Source organism: Lutra lutra, chromosome 6, assembly GCF_902655055.1.
Source record: "Lutra lutra chromosome 6, mLutLut1.2, whole genome shotgun sequence".
Classification (NCBI taxonomy): domain Eukaryota; kingdom Metazoa; phylum Chordata; class Mammalia; order Carnivora; family Mustelidae; genus Lutra; species Lutra lutra.
The window spans coordinates 84,079,525-84,097,750 of NC_062283.1; the positions used below are offsets into that span (position 1 = coordinate 84,079,525).

General features: G+C 37.0%; 1 protein-coding gene and 1 non-coding gene across 2 annotated transcripts in view; both read right to left on the reverse strand.

Annotated features, from left to right (window-relative positions):
* Positions 1-18,226, reverse strand: part of MOXD1 (monooxygenase DBH like 1) — a 98,385-nt gene that overhangs the window by 34,118 nt on the left and 46,041 nt on the right. The gene's annotated exons all lie outside the window — the stretch shown is intronic.
* Positions 633-739, reverse strand: LOC125103387 (U6 spliceosomal RNA). The gene has a single exon (XR_007128389.1). It is a non-coding gene; the product is annotated as a U6 spliceosomal RNA (small nuclear RNA).

Here is an 18,226-nt window from a genome sequence, read left to right on the forward strand (position 1 = left end):
CCAGCTGGGCTGTCCAGACTTATTGTTAAGGCATGAACTATTAAGAGGAATGATAAGGCAAAAAAAAAAAAAAAAATTCCCCAACTCATGTTGCCTCTGAGGTTGTGGTCGAGGACCCAAGAGCCCCATGAACACCTGCAGATGCTGGGGATGAAGCCCCAGGGCGAAGGGGGAGGGATCCACTGAAGGAAGCGAGAGCCAGGCAGTGACTAGACACAGGCAGGCTGGGGAGCAACTTTCTACTGGGAGACTCTCTCTTGCTCCATTCAGCATTCTTACGTAGAAATTCAGTTTTAGTTTATTATAATGTTATTTGAAAGCATTAAAGCATGTTTTTGTTTTATTTTGTTTTTGTCTAGTCACAGCAACTATTAATTCTCAAGAAAATATACCGTACCAAAATTTGATATTGGCTGGTATTGTATTTACACAGAGTTTTATCGATTCTTGACATTGGTGGCAAAATGTATTCTTCCAGAAGAGGCATTCAGTATAGGACCATGTGAGCTGTGACTGGCCAGGATGTTAATATTTCTGTTTTTCTTTAAATGTCACGACAAAAATACCAGAATGGGGCCATAGATTTACGAATTACATTCTTATTAATCCTCTATGCCCAAAGTAAATTGTTGAAAGATGTGGAACGCCTCACGGATTTGCATGTCATCCTTGCAGGGGGGCTGTGCTTGTCTGCTCTGTATCATTCCAATTTTAGTATATGTGCTACCGAAGCGAGCACTATTGAAACTATTTTAATTGGTGAATATGCAAAGTGTCCTTGAGAAATTTAAAATATCATGATTTATAGTCATTGATTTCTGAATGTGAAGCAATCGGGTATTTTGCCAAACACCTCAAGAGTATAAGCACAAAGCAGAAGGGGCACCTGGGTGGCTCAGTGGGTTAAGCCGCTGCCTTTGGCTCGGGTCATGATCTCAGGGTCCTGGGATCGAGTCCCGCATCGGGCTCTCTGCTCAGCGGGGAGCCTGATTCCCTCTCTCTCTCTCTCTCTGCCTGCCTCTCTGCCTGCTTGTGATCTCTCTCTGTCAAATAAATAAATAAATAAAATCTTTAAAAAAAGAAAATAAAATTAAAAAACAACACAAAGCAGAAAATTGCTTTTGAGGAAGTTTTGCAATGGCATTCTTTTGTCTACTGTTCTTTGAATTTTTAATAGATTATCCATGAACTCTAAGGTAGCTTTTAGCCCTTTATTAACAAATATTAACATTCAGTTAACTGAGATATTCAATAAACTAGAGGTCACCTAGGTCCTCTAAGAAATGTTAAATTAATACCCAAAAGGACAGCAAGGAGTAGTGGAAGACCTGGAGGTCAGGAGGCTGAGATCCCTTCTTGGCTGTGGCACCAAACAGCTGTGTGACACGACTGTGAGCAAGTCACAGCGCACGAGCTTTCTTTCGACCTAACGCTCTAGTCTATGTATAGACAAATAGCGGCATTTCTGAAGCAAGAGACACCTTGTAGGTGCTCAGAGAATGGTGTATTTTTATTGTATGTTGGATTCTGGGTTCTAGATACATTTTTAACATTGGGCCCAAAGAGATAACAAACAAATCTATAGAAGTAGTCCATTCACAAATGCCAGTATTTTGAAATCTAATTTTAAGACTTTTATGTTACAAATATTCAGGCCAAAAAAAAAATATTGCCCCAGTCACATGTTTTATTGCAAAATATGTAATCATATGAAATATATATTTATATATACCATATCAATTTATTTAGGACTTGATTTTCAGATTTGTATGTATAAGACAGTATTTTCTCTATAGAGGTCTTTTTCTGAAATGTGATCTCCCTCTTTGACATTTCTTATATGTATTTACACACAGTTTTGAATATAAGTTTTCCTTACCATTTTGCTCTGAAAATCTTTTCTCTCAGAGATGTCCTTCCTTCATTCATTCATTCACTCAACTAATTAACTAATTAACAATGACCGTCAGATGCCAAGAAGTAAACAAAGATGCATCAAATATGAATCTGTCACACAGTTTATATTCTAGAAAGAGAACAGAAGTTATATTCCACAGAAGTTAAGGGCAGAGAATTAAAACTTTTGGTTGCCTTCCAGCATCAATTCCCCCAGAAGACTTTTCTGTCAGAGTCCTGAAGTTTTTAGCCACACCATTTGGCTAAGAATGATTCCCACCTCCCATGAGGGGCCTAAACCCATCTATGTGATCCCATCCTTGAAATGAACTTAAACTGGTCACATCACAGGGACTTTTATGTGGTGGGTGATTGAGGAGCTCTTCTCGCAAAATATGAAAGAAAAAGTTCTATTTCAGAAGTTTGGGCTGCAATTTTTCTATCATAAGGGAAAAGAGCCTAAGGATGAGGACCACACAATGTTAAGGGCAAAGCTCAAAATGAAGCTGTAGCTCTTGAAACATCATAAATCTCTGGACTATGGGATTTGCTTGAAATAAACTCAAGCAACATTCAGTTGAAACAAAAATGAGTTCGATGCTGATAGTTATTACCAAGGACAATTGTTTTCTTCATCCACCTTTTGTCTTTCCCCTCTTTACACTACCCAAATCTGGATGAAGTCAGAAGCTTTGTTAATTCAGACTTCTGAAAAACACAAAAAGAAGTTCCCAGAATAATTAGTAGTTGGGTTCTATACTGTGTTTGAAAAACCACATTTTTTTCATGAGAACACTGAATATTTAGAACAACGCCAAAGCAGTATGACTCATCCTGATTTATCTTTCTCATCTTCAAAATGTTTTTCAAATTGCTGTCTAGGTACAGTGTCTACCCTAGTCCACACCTCCATATATCCCACCTAAAATACACCGATAGCCACTTGCTTGTCCTCCTAGATGCTTAGGAGGTTGCTTTCTGGACGACGCTCCCTCTCCCAACTAATCTTCCCAAGTCACTTTTCATCTTGTTAATCTAACAGATAATGAATGGTCAATGGCTCTACGCCACCCAGCCTGCAGCTGGTGAAGTCCACACTTGTATTTCTGACATTCAGGATATTATGTGGCTTTTGCTGCACGTGAACTACACGGTCCCATATGCACGCATGCCCAGCCACAGGAATCCCTTCCTACTCCACACCATGTCCTTCTACCCTCCATGGTTTTGTTCAGTGTTTATTCCATCCAATATGTCCTCCAAGCCACTGCTGAAAGTCCAGATGTGGGAGCATCTGGGTGGCTCAGTTGGTTAATCGTCTGCTTTCAGCTTAGGTCCTGATCCCAGGGTCCTGGGATGGAGCCTCACACTGGGCTCCCTGTTGAGCAGGGAGTCTGCTACTCCCTCCACCCTTCCCCCTTCTTGTGCTGGTGCTCTCTCTCTCTAATATACAAATAAATTTAAAAAAAGGAAAGAAAGGGTGCCTGGGTGGCTCAGTGGGTTAAGCCTCTGCCTTCGGCTCAGGTCATGATCTCAGGGTCCTGGGATGGAGGCCCGCATTGGGCTCTCTGCTCAGCGGGGAGCCTGCTTTCTCCTCTCTCTCTCTGCCTACTTGTGATCTCTCTCTCTCTGTTTCAAATAAATAAATAAAATCTTTATAAAAAAAATTAAAAAATAAAAAAAAAAAAAAGGAAAGAAAGAAATGCCAGGCTTTGTTTCCCCTGGATGCCTTCTCTGATTATTTTGGCACACATTTGCCTTGTTTCTCTAAGCTTCTTTCAGGAGGTAGGGCTATACATTAGCATAATACAAAGACTTAGTTTGGAATTCAACATCTGGTACTTACGAGCTGTGTGACCTGAGACAGACTACTTACCTTCAGAAACTCAGTTTTTTTACTTACAAAATGAAAATACAAATCAACTTTCTTTAGTTCAAAGGTAAAAAAGAGAAAATGTGTCTGGGATATCATAATTTGTATCAAGCAGTTGAAAACTACACTTAGTTTTGTACAACTTAGCACATGTATCTTTTTTTAATTGGGTGCAATTATTGCATACATGAGAGCTCTTCTCCTTCATTGGAGCAGTGAGTCACTGTTTTGCCACTTGCTGACAATTCATTATGTGGAGGAGACTTCTTCAAGGCCTTTATTATTTATTGTAATTAAAATAAAACTCAAGACTAAATCTTGCTGGCCATTTTTTAGTATGCTATTGCTTACATCTTTATGAGTAAGAGCTGTTTTTAAATGGTAAATTGAATTGTTTTTCAGGTTAATCTGCATTTCAAACCCTGACAATTTGTGGGATTGAAAATTCACGTAAAGTAGATATGATTTTATTGTTTCATACTACAGAATATGGCTCAGAGAACTTTCCCCCAGTTTTATTAGTCAACACATGCCTTTCAATGCAGCAATATGTATATCAAAGGTTTGAGTATATATGGAATTCTGCCAATCCGATGTAGAGCAGAGAGACACATGTGGATCAACACGTTTTATGGAGTATAAGAATGCAGGAAGGGGGTGCTTCTCACAGGAACATAATTTGACATCCCAGCATAAGTGAGGCAGACTTATGCAATAAAATACATAGACACTACAACTTTATTTTGTGTGACCCAACTCTTACCCTGGAGAAGTGAATTAAAGGTTAACAGAGGGGGCGCCTGGGTGGCTCAGTGGGTTAAGGCTCTGCCTTCAGGTCTTGGGATCGAGTCCTTTCAGGGTCCTGGGATCGAGTCCCGCATCGGGCTCTCTGCTCAGCGGGGAGCCTGCTTCCCCCCCACACACTCTCTGCTTGCCTCTCTGCCTACTTGTGATCTCTGTCTGTCAAATAAATAAATAAAAATCTTTAAAAAAAATAAAAGTTAATAGAGGAAAGAATTAGAAGCAGCACTCAGCTGAGCAAAGGTAAATAAACATTAAACTACCAAAACAATAATAAAAACCATTACAACATTTATGTCAAGTAAAGGGCTAGATACTTTACATAGTGAGTCAAGAGATAAGATGTCAGAGTAAAACCTACCTTGCTAGCACCTTGATCTTAGACTTCTCAGCTTCCAGAACTATGAGACACAAACTTCTGCAGTTTAAGGCTTCTAGTCTATGGAACTTTGCTATGGCCACCCACGCAGACGAATACAGACAGTTTGTAAGTGGCATAAAGTTGAAAACAATTTAATGTTGTTCTCTATTCAATTATATGAAATTTAGACAATGGACTACCACACAGTCATAAAAGAGTAAGATAGTTCTATACATACTGTAGTGGAACTTTTCCAGGACATACAATTAAATATAAAAAGCAAGTGTCAAAATATATAAGGTAATCCCATTGAGGTCTAAAAATAAAAGAAGGAAAAACTACATACACATATAAAGAGAGAGGGATGAAAATATACACAGAAGAAGACATAAAGGGATATGATTACATACATATAGAGAATTTCAGAAAGATACAAGAAAATATTAATTTGGTTTATAGGAAGTAGACCGTGAATGGGAGAACTTAGAGCTTTTTGCTTTTCACTTCATGTCCTTCTGTATTTGCTTCTGTATTTGATTTTTACAGTGAACAAATATTAATTTTATAACATGTTTTTTAAATTCTGGTTTCATCATTTACTAGCTAAATGTCCCTGAGAGGTTAATTAATATGTGAGGCTCTATTTTCTACCCCACAAGATGATCATGACAATTACATGAGACCTTGGAAAACCCTTCACAGTGCATGGTATAGACAAAGCATTCATCAAATGTTAGCTTTCATATCAGTTTTCATACTTCCCATGCATAATCTATCTATGATATTCCATATGTATTATATGTATGCCATGCTTAATTATATATTATATGATTATGCTTAATCATATAAGTACAAAGTCTCTAAAAACCTTCAAAATTGTTTCTTTCCCCACACCATGCAAAAAAAAATCTATTTCCTCTCATAATGTTTTAAATTAAAATTTGTTATTTAGAGAAAGACATGCTGATCTTCTGAAAACCCAATTACATCTTCTGAGTTTTTAGGTTCTTAGAAAAACTAACGAAGTTTTCTACCCCACACCCATTGTCAAGACTTCACAGCCCAGTGGCAGATGTCAGTGTATGTGACTCACCCCTGAGCAGGCACAGCTCCTGCTGGGAAGGTCCCAGCAAAGACACTGAGACCTTGGTTCTGCAGCAAATGTTTTCTGTCTCTTTGGGTTGTTTTCCTTTTTGGTCTCCTTTGAAGTAACAGTTGCTAGTCTGCTTTTTGTTGTTGTTGTTGTTGTGCATTTTTAAATTTTATTTTACAGTTTAAAGGCCTAATAATTTCATCCATGAAAGGACAGAATTCAATTACTAACAGATGATCCTCATGATAAAATTCCACAACCCCAAATTCGAAGAAAAACAACTTCGTTTTTCATTACTCCAATACAGCTTACATATAAAAATAACCAATCTAATGGTGTATATTTTAAAACTAACTCTTTTTTTTTTTTAAAGATTTTATTTATTTATTTGACAGAGAGATCACAAGCAGGCAGAGAGGCAGGCAGAGAGAGAGGAGGAAGCAGGCTCCCTGCTGAGCAGAGAGTCCGATGCGGGGCTCGATCCCAGGACTCTGAGATCATGACCTGAGCCGAAGGCAGCGGCTTAACCACTGAGCCACCCAGGCGCCCCTAAAACTAACTCTTAAAAACTTCTTTTCACATCCTGAAAGGTCTAGTACTTGTGTTTATATGTAACTTATCATGATAATTTTGGCAGTTCTAAATACAGTATATTATCTTAACATTTATCATAATTTAAGGATTATATTTCCTGAAGAAATTTAATAAATGAGCCATCTTTTTTTTTCTCCTAAGAGTAGGGAAATAGTCATTGAATGACATTTTTTATTCCTTCAGGCACAGTTTAAAGATTAGATCTAACTGTAGGCAAAACAAATTAACAACATTGCCTCATGCAGAGTTCTATGTTGGCTTTTATCCAGAGGTCTAGAATTCACTGCTCTTTAAATTTAAGTTAAAATCAAATGTAAAGTATATTCTGTTTTATCTTATAATGAAAGGAGAAACTGATGTTAAGTGCTTTTTCTCTAAGATATAAAATACCGTTGCTTTAGAACTAATAATAATTGCAGGTGTTCAAATCCTTATTTTCTTGGATTTTGGCCCTCTCCATGAAGTGTCTACAAGTAACACAGCAGAACTGCTCAGTTCAGCCCTTAAATTAGATAAATAATCCACAGTGCCACACATAGTCCAAGTTCATTTGTCTGGGGGGTAAGATAGATTTTCTGAGCATTGTTTACCACTTGCCATCATGGACTTGAGTCTAGATTCAAATCAAGAATCCAACAAACACTCACTATGCACCACTCTTAGGAACTGTGCCCAGGGCTGAAAATCCAAGGATGAGCATGGCACAGCGGGGAGGGTCTTCCATTCTCTGGTCAGGCAAAAAAACGAGTCCCATAGAGAACACGTGGGTTCTATGGCATCAGTACCAGCTACCACTTAACGAATTTTTACCTGTACCAGGCCCATGACACATAATACATTTCATTTCATGTTGTCTTCATGCAATCTGGAGACAGGTGTTACTGTTTTCGTTTTACAGATGAGGAAGTTGAGGTAGAGTTAAGTAAACCAAACAGACTGGCCCAGCTGCTGAATAGCAGGATTGGGCAGCACTCAAGGCTGACCATTCAGTCCCATTCTCTGGGTAACTATGCTTGCCCCCTTTCTGATCTGAATAGGCTGTGGTGGGAGTGTGAAACAGGAGTTAGGATTAGAAAAGGAATTAAAATAAGCCCAAAATAATTTTGTACTTTCATGTTATGGTATGTTTCAAAGAGCCATTTGATTATTTGTTTGTTTAAAATTTATTTATTTTAGACAGAGCATGCTTGAGCAGGGAGGAGGATGGGGGTGTAGAGGGAGAGGGATAGAGATAGAATCCTGAAGCAGACTCCCCACTGAGCATGGAGCACAAGGACAGGGGCTCAATCCCACAACCCTGAGATCACGACCTGAGCCGAAATCAAGAGTCAGGCACTTAACCGACTGAGCTACCCTGGCACCCGAAAAAGCCATTTGATCTTTTAAATCAAGTTTTGCCCTCTGGTTATGAAAGAGATGATAAAAAAAAAATGAAAAAGGCTATCTATGCTTGACCTCACACAATATGATTAACCATCACTACAACACAATTACAAAATAGAGTCTTTAGTACTTCAAGAAAGGTAAGCGAAGAAATGAATACAAGTGGATGGCTTTTATAATTACGGTTCCTCTCTAGTTTCCTATGTTTACACATGAGGCCTCCATTAAAAGAAGTTCTCATTTTTAGGGCAATTCCACGAAGAGAAGACAACAAACTGAAGTGTGCTCAGGCTAGGACTTGACTTCAACACTGGTCTTCTGTGGTTGAACCTCCACTCTAGGCGGATAACCCCCCATGAAGACTTTGCTTAGCTTAGTAAACAGGTTCATACTGAAGTCAGCTTTTCAACACTCTTAAGTCTCCTGCTGCCTTCCAGCTATTTAAATAAATAAGTCTCCTCAAGATGTAGGTTTCTGGAAAGCAAAGCCACTGTTTGAGGTTATTTGTTTGCTTGCTTACTTTAGAAAGTTTATATATAGAGAAAATAATACACTATTTGTATAAAAACCACCCAGAATTAGTTAGCATCTTGTCATTTCTACTTTATTAGTTATCTTTGCCCCCACTTGACCTAGCACATATCTCTATTCCCATTAGATACTCATGGTGACCTGAATTGCCAAAGTGACCGTCAGGGTGGCTACCAAGTACACACACAGGTTGTTAGTCTTAACAGGTCTGATGTGCTTTTTGTCTTAAAAATGCTAGCCAAGGGGTACCTGGGTGGCTCAGTGGGTTAAACCTCTGCCTTTGGCTCAGGTCATGATCCCAGGGTCCTGGGATCGAGCCCCACATCGGGCTCTCTGCTCAGCAGGGAGCCTGCTTCGCCCTCTCTCTCTCTCTGCCTGCCTCTCTGCCTACTTGTGATCTCTCTCTATCAAATAAATAAATAAAAAATCTTAAAAAAAAAAAAAGCTAGCCAACCCCTTTAAATAAAACTTAAAATAACTTTTGCAATTAATACTTTTTATCAGAGTTTAAATATTTGCAGCTTTGTAGTTATAGAAATCACATTAAAATGGATCTATTTATAAAGATAACATAAAAAGCATGGGTGATTTATTCCACATTTTTCTCAATAAGATAAAAGCCACACTCAATTTAAATGTCATAATTTACAACCAACATAGATATTCAAAGAGAATTTTGCAAGTTTCAGAAATGTGGCCAACCTCTTCTCTTGGCAGTTGAAAGAAGAAACCCAAAAAGGATCTGATAAATTGAGTTATAATAATAGTTCCAAAAGAGAACTCATCATCTTCACTCCCCCCGCCCTTAACCATCACTTCTTTCAGATTTGTTTAAAACTCCTAACCCCAAACATTAAGCAAGTTGGGAGGGTCCACAGCAACCCTTGAGAGCATTCTCTCCTTATTTCCAAGGCCACTTACCCAATTGAGGCTGCTTTTCCCTCTCACAGACTTTGTCCCAACATGTCCAGGCTATACTCCTGGCTCTAATCTTCTATATTCTAAAATCTCTATGACAAATCATGCCATTTGTCCAATCGAAACCCAATAGTCCCTCTTTACCTCAAGAGAAACTCCCTTTTTGGCTTACAATTCATGCTCTCTGTGGTCCTATCAGGACCAAACATTACCAGGAATACCTGTTCTCTGTGTCTTTGGTCATGGCATTCCAGCCTTCTCATCCTGAATCTGGCAAAACTGATTTGTATCCATTGGAACTCGATCTTCTAGTAAGAGAACTAAATGTTCAGAACACCTTTCAGATGGAAGACATCTGAATTCCCAAAACTTTAAAAAAAAAAAAAAGTCTTGAAATGTATTGATCAGCTCAGTAAGAAATTAAGAAAGATTTCCCAAAGGTGAAAGAAAAAGAATATAAAGTCAAAATCAGAGTGATAAAAACAGAATCCAAGGATCCTGTGGGACCATATGTCATACTATGATCCTGGAGTCTCCAAGAATAATGGTCACAGGACAGGATAATCAACTGATGTGGGACTGAACTTGACATAACTTGACATATAACTCTTCCCCCTGTATCCTTCACTTAAAAATAGAAACTAAACTCTCTAAGCTCATACTAATGCAATAAAATGGTGGACTAGAAAAAAATCTAACTTCTAACAAAGGCAGCCAATGAAAACACTTGTCTGTCTCTGCTACAGTTCCTGATTATTATGGACCAATTTTTTTTTTGTATGCTACCTCCCACGACCCCTTCCTTCCCAACCCCAGCTTCAAATTTATATGTTGAAGCCTTAACTTGTAATGAAATGGTACTTGAAGATGGGGTCTTTGGGAGGTAATTAGGGCTGGGTGAGGTCATGAGGGTGGGGCCCTTATGATGGGATTAATGCCCCAATAAGACACACCAGAGAGCATGCTGCCCTCCCTCTCCTCACCCCATGCTTACACAAAGAAGAGGTCATATGGGCACACAGTGAAATGGCAGCTGTCTACATGCTGATGAGGCCAGGAGAAGAGGCCTCAGAATGAAACATACCTGCCAATATCTTGATCTTGGACTCCATGACTGTGAGAAATAAATTTCTGTTGTTTACCTATCTATGGTATTTTGTTATGGTAGCCTGAGCTGACTAAGACATGGGTAGAAGAAAATAATAACAATATTCTTCCTTGGAGATATGTAAACAGAGGTCCACCCTCATGGGACAGCAGGATTCAAATTTATAGTCCTGTATGTTTAGGGAAATTCCAAACCAAGAAAATAAAGGATCCCTCATGGGTCACCATCCCCTGGCACTGGCAAAAGCAAATACAAATATGATACTTCCTGGAAGGAGCATCCTTTCATCCCGTACCTTGTGATTTCCATGGATTACATTAACTTGGCAAACTTAACAAACACTTGGGGAAACAAACTATCCACAACATATTTAGATTCCCAAGGACTGGAGTCATTGGAATTATTAAGCATAAAATAGAAAATAACTATATATATTTCATTTTTAAAATATTATTTAGTATATTTAAGTGTTTTTAAAAATAAAAGATGGAGTCAAGCAGAGAGAGTCAATTATCATATGGTTTCACTTATTTGTGGAGCATAACAAATAGCATGGAGGACAAGGGGAGATGGAGAGGAGAGGGGAGTTGAGGGAAATTGGAAGGGGAGGTGAACCATGAGAGACTATGGACTCTGAAAAACGATCTGGGAATTTTGAAGGGGTGGGGGGGTGGGAGGTTGGGGGCACCAGGTGGTGGGTATTGTGGAGGGCACAGATTGCATGGAGCACTGGGTGTGGTGCAAAAATAATGAATACTGTTATGCTGAAAAAATAAAAATTAAAGCTAAAAAAAAATAAAAGATGGAAAGATGAGCAAGAAAAAGATTGAATCAGCATATTTAAAAAAGGACAAATAGAATTTCTATACATAAACAAATATGAAATTTAAAACTCTATGGATGAGTTAAATAGCACATTAAAAAACAAAAACCAAAAACCAAACAATTTAAGGAACAAATACTGAACGTGAAAATATCATTTTGACCTCAAACTTCTCCAAGACAACATTTTTTTTCACTTTTATTAAGGTATAATTTGACATACACTAAGGTGCATATATTTAAATTATAAAATTTGTTAAATTTTGACACACGGACATATTCATAAAACCAGCACCAAATTGATATAATGCATATACACATCATCCCCAAAAGTTTCCACATGCTCCTTGGCAATCCCTCATTGTCTTCCCTCCTTTCTTCATTCTTATTTCAGGAAACTGCTCAATGGCTTCATGTCACTATAGAAGACTTGTATTTTTTTTAGAATATTATAAAAAATAGAATCTTATTATATGTACTCATTTTTTTCTGGCTTCTTTCACTCAGTGTAATTATTTTCAGATGAATCTATATTGGTTTTATGTAGCAATGGTTCATTCTCTTTAATTGCAGAGTAGTAGACCATTGTATTTATGTACCACAATTTGTTTATCTGGTCATTTATTAATATACATTTAGATTGTTTCTATTTCTTGGCTGTTATAAGGAAAGTTGCTATGAACACTCTTTTATGAGTCTTTGTATGGCCATATGCTTTCATTACTCTTAGCCTTTAGCTAATAGCAGAATAGCCAGAATATATGATAATGTATGTTTAATGATTTGAGAAACTGCCAGATGATTTTTCAAAGTGGTTGCACCACTTTTTATTCCCATCTGCAGTATATTAGAGTTCCAGTTACTCCTCATCTTGCCAACTCTTTAATTTTTATATGGCAATTCACGTAGGTGGCATCCCAGTATGGTTTTAATTTGAAATTTCTTAACAAGGAATGATGTTGAGCATTGTATCAAGGCGGTGGACATCAGGCAGAGAAGGAGAGTGACCTCTGGAAATGAAATCCGTCCTATGATTTCCTCAGACAATTGTCTGGAGAGTTTCTAGGCTATTGCATAGAAAATTGAAACTCAGGCAGAACTTGGCATTCTTGAGTTGAGGAGATCAAATTGGGAGTCCAAGGAGGCCAAGTAAGTTACAGTTCACAGAATATAACATGGGAGAGGAGAGAGGTGTATAGAGAGATAACTCAGGACATCTACATTAGGTCTGCCTCAAGTACATTACTGAGCACTGATTCTTTTACACAGGTAAAAATGACCCTAAAAAATCCTACCCAAGAACAGAAGAAAATTACTCTAACATATTAGATGAAACAATTACAGAAATATCACAATGCAGAGAATAGAGCCTTTCCCCAATAGAGAAAATCTTGAGAGGAAAATCTTGTCATTCACACAGTATTAGGTAAAGTACTCAGAAGGGTTTGCCTTGCAGTGGGTAAAATGAGTATCTAACAAAGCTGAAATACACGATCCAAAAGTCCTGATTTCAAGTAACTTAACTATATCCCAGAACAAAGCTCAAAAATATTTCTAGAAATACAGATATATCCATCATCCAGTAATGTAAATCAAAATGTCTCACATCCAAGCAAACATTAGTAGTCATATAAAGAGTCAGAAAAATAAAACCCCTATGACAAAATTCAAACAAACTAACCAAAACTCGTACAAATGATAGAAATAGTAGACAGGGACATTAAGACTTGTATTATAACTATTATTCATATGTTCCAGAAGATAGGTCAAAGAATATGTTAAGTATAGACATGCTGGAGAAGATATTTTTTAAATATTCAATTCTAACTTTCAGAGATTAAAACTACAACGATTAAGGTGAGAAAAACAGTGTATAGTATTAAGAGCAGAGTAGATAATAAAAAAGAAAAGACAGCCAAATTTGAAGATAGAGTAATAAAACTATCCAAAATAAAAACAGACTAAGAAAATGAATTTTAAGTGAGATGTAGGACAACTAGAAGCAGCCTGATATACTTACAACTGGAGTCACGGTAAGAGGGGAGTGACAGAAAAGCCTATAACTAACAGTGTAACAAATGGTAAAAGACTCAGTACTTTCACCTTAAGGGAAGGAACAAGCAAGGAATCTACTCTCACCATTTCTACTCATCATTACAGTGGATGTTTATACAGTCCAATGTAGATAAAAATTGTTATTTATCTATTTATTATTTTTAAAGATTTTATTTATTTGAGAGTGAGAAAGAGAGAGAGAGCATGAGGGAGGGGAGCAGGGGCAGACAGAGAAACAGACTCCCCCGCCTGAGAGGGGATCCCAATGCGAGGCTCAATCCCAGGACTCCAGGATCATGACCTGAGCAGAAGGCAGACACTTAACTGACTGAGCCACCCATGCATCCCCAGATGAATTTTTAAAAGAGAGAAGAAAAGGCATCAAATCAGAAAGGAAGAAGTGAAACTCTCTTTATTCTGAACTGGCATGATGATCCATGCAGAAAATCCAACTGAATTCTAACAATTCAGCTAGAACTAATAGGTGAGTTTAGCATTTTTAAGGGACACAAGATTCATACATAAAAATCATTTGTGGGGCGCCTGGGTGGCTCAGTGGGTTGAAGCCTCTGCCTTCAGCTCGAGTCACGGTCTCAGGGTCCTAGGATTGAGCTGGGCATGGGGCTCTCTACTCAGCAGGGAGCCTGCTTCCCCCTCTCTCTCTGCCTGCCTCTCTGCCTACTTGTGATCTCTCTCTGTCAAATAAATGAATAAAATCTTTAAAAAAAAAATTTGTACACATTGGTAAAAATCCTAAAATGAAATTTGGAGGTAAATGTCATCTAAAATAGCATCAAAAATGTTAGATACTTAGGAATAAATTTGACAAAATTGTATAAGACCTTTGCACTAAAAACTAAAATCACTGCTTAGGGAAATCAAATAAAATATGCGTGACCTAGAATTAGGAAAAATTTCTTAGTTACAACACTAAAAGCATAATCATTAAAAAAAAAACATAAGACTGGGTTTTACCAAAATTAAGAAATTCTTTTCTTCAGAAACACTGTTAAGTGAGAAAAGACAAACCACAGATTAAGACAAAATATTTGCAAATCAAATATGTGGTAAACAAATTGTATCCAGGATATTAAAGCATACTCAAGTTTCAATAATAAGAAAACTTTAAAAATGGACAAAGATTTGAAGAGGAAGTTCACCAAAGAAAATATAGGAATGGTAAATTAGCACATGAAAAAGATGTTCAGCACCCTTGGTTATTAGGGAAATGCAGATTTATTTTATTTTTTTTTTATAGATTTTTTTTTTTCATTTATTTGACAGACAGACCACAAGTAGGCAGAGAGGCAGGCAGAGAGAGAGAGGAGGAGGAGGCAGGCTCCCTGCTGAGCAGAGAGCCCGATGCGGGACTCGATCCCAGGACCCTGAGATCATGACCTGAGTCGAAGGCAGAGGATTCAACCACTGAGCCACCCAGGCGCCCGGAAATGCAGATTTAAACCACAACGAGATACAACTATTAGAATGGCTAAGATTTAAAAGTGATGATTCCGAGTGATGGTGAGGAAGTGGTGTATCTGAAACAGTCAGACCTTGTTGCTGCGAATATAAAATATATAATTTTATATATATATATTTATATATAGCATATATAAATATGTATATTTATATATAATTTATTTATATATGTCATATATATAAATATACATATTATATATATAAAATGTAAAATAGTGTAACACATAGAGAAACAATCTGATGGCTCTTAAAAATACCAAACATAGGGGCGCCTGGGTGGCTCAGTGGGTTAAGCCACTGCCTTCGGCTCAGGTCATGATCCCAGGTCCTGGGTTCAAGCCCCGCATCGGGCTTTCTGCTTGGCAGGGAGCCTGCTTCCTCCTCTCTCTCTGCCTGCCTCTCTGCCTACTTGTGATTTCTCTCTGTCAAATAAATAAATAAAATCTTAAAAAAAAAAATACCAAACATATTGCATACCATATGACCCAGACCTTCCACTCTTAGATACACATCCAAAGAAACGATAACAAATGTTCATAGAAGCTTTATTTGTCATCGTCCCCAAATGAAAACAACACAAATACCCATCAAGTGAATATGGATACACCAATTGTCCAATATCCAAAGGAATGTTATCCAGCAATAAAAAGAAGGAACTATTACGAAAAACTGTCTTGTAGCTAGGTTAAAACTGTTTCCTGGGGAAGAGGAATGGTGTGCCAGCTCCACAGCAAGGACTCAAATGGCCTTAGAGTTTCTATTTTCTCACTTAGAATCTTGCCCCCACCATCAGAACAAGCTCAATCTAGACTTCTGGAGACTATGACATGTACTATTAAGAAGACCCCACTTTCCATCTGAGGCGTCCTAGACCAGCCTGCAAAGAGTTGACTCCCCACCCTAGGAGAAAACCTGCCCACACAAGACAAGCTGCTTACAGACTTAGGAGTAAGCAAAGCAATAAACAGAAGAACCCCTTGGTTCATCTATAAACTACAATAAATGTGTATTTACTTAAAGTCCTTGAATTTTGAGATGGTTTGGTGCACAGAACTAGCTGATACAAAATGAATAAAAAATTCTGGGATATTCAGATAATGAAACTCTACAAAAAAAAAAAATGAACACCAACCCATTATTTTCTACCCAAAAAAACATGGCTGACTCACATATCACATTGAGCAAAAGAAGGTAGGCACAAAAAAGTCTCAAGTTCAAAACAGGAGAAAATGATCAAAGTCAAGAAGAGTGGTTATGTCCCAGTCTTGGGGCCACTTTCGGTGGACCATTGGTGTTCCATTTCTTGATCTGAATTCTGATTCCATGAGTTAGTTCACCTTATGAAAATCCAATGAGTTGTATTCTAGCATTTGTGAATTTTTAATGTATGTAATTCAATAAAAGGATTTTTTTAAATGAATTGATTGACCAACCAATTCACTGAAGGGGAAATATAAATAAAAAGAGCATCAGTCCCACTGGTAGTCTGAGAAAAACAAGTTGAAACAATCATAAATATCAGTTTTCACCTACCAGGAGCCAATAAATTTTTCCAAAAGACTGCAGTACTCAGTCTTGAGACGTAATGAGGAAATATGCACGCATTGCCAGTGTGTGAATTTTAGAAAGCAATCTGACAAATATGTTAAAATTGGGAATGCCTATAAGCTTAACTCAATGTATTTAGAAATCTCTCCTACAGAAATGAAACCACTAAGGACATACATAAAAGGATATTTATTAAAACTTTGTTTACAGCAGCAAAAAAATTAAGTTCACCTTAAATGTGAATCCAACTGTAAATGGCTGCAAAAATTGTGGTTTATGCGTATTAAGGGATTTCATTATGCAAATATTAAAATAAATGCGTTATTATATTTGACTTGCAATGATATGGGTAATAACTTGAAAGAGCAAATTTCAAAGCACTATGTACAGTAATCCTCCTTTCTTTAAAAAAGGAAGGGTGATTAACTCAATAAGATCCTGTGTAATTTTGTGTTTTCTTGAACATAAAGTTAAAGAAGGACACAAATAAATGGTTACCTCCAAACTGGAATTTGGAGAAAGGAGGACATCACCACTATTATACACTTCATTTTTTTTCTTGTCGTAACAATATATGTTACATTAAAAATGAAAGAAATACACATTAGATGATACTTTTTGATTAATTCCCAGCATTTAAATTTAAAAAAAGGAACATCGAGTCACTTAATTAAATGCAGTTTTCAAAACTTATGTCACCTCAGTGCAAGTAGACACAGACTTCATACAAAATTGATTTAAAAAGGAGAAAAAAACCTAAGAGTTCTCTCTTTAAAAATAAAAATTATTTATTTGTTTGTCAGAGAGAGAGAGAGCACAAGCAGGGAGAGAAGCAGGCAAAGGGAGAAGCATGTTCCCCCACTGAGCAGGGAGCCCTATGTGGGATTTGATACCAGGACCCTGGGATCCTGACCTGAGCTGAAGGCAGATGCTTAACCGACTGAGCCACCCAGGTGCCCCAAGCATTATCTTAAAAAACAGTGTACAGTACAAACTTCCTAAACTTTCAAAAAATGAAGGATAAAAATTTAACTTTTGTGATCTCTTTTCAGGATCATTAAAAGAGCATCTCATATCACACGTGAATTTTATAAGATTATTAATTCAAACTGAAGAATAAATAGATCATTGCCTAAAATATCTTTTAGCAACTTGGAATAAATATACTTTGAAATACTGTGACTGAACCAACAATCTGTTGGAAAAATTTTTTTTTGTTATATGAGTGGAAAATATTATTCAGTACTGACATTTCCTGTTTATCATTAAAAAAAAAAAAGAACTTAGTTCTCTAACCTTGCAAATTTAATTCAGTTGTAAATCTTACAACTTCTTGCAATAAGAGCTTGCCTTACATAACAAATAAAATGTATCTGGCAGGCTCATTCTTAAAAGAATTAAGATTTATCTTTAAAGTGAATAGAGAAATAAAAAGCAAAGATAGTAGAAATAGAGAAAGCCAAGTTATAAAAAACTAACATACCATGTGAAATCCAGTTGCCTCAAAAAAGTTAATGAAATCAAAATGAGTTTCACAACTGCTCTAAATTACTGGATAATTACATCTAAGTAATTTAAAGCTTTCCCAAAGCTCTAAAAATTATTTCATTATAGATTGTTAAAAGATGACTACAGAAAAGGATACAAATCTTCAGTATATTTTTTTTACTTTAAAATTGTTTTATATTTCATATGTTGAAAAAGAAATGTAGCAATTCGGAATTTATGACCTAAATTTGAATTCCAGTTTCAATTAATTAGCTG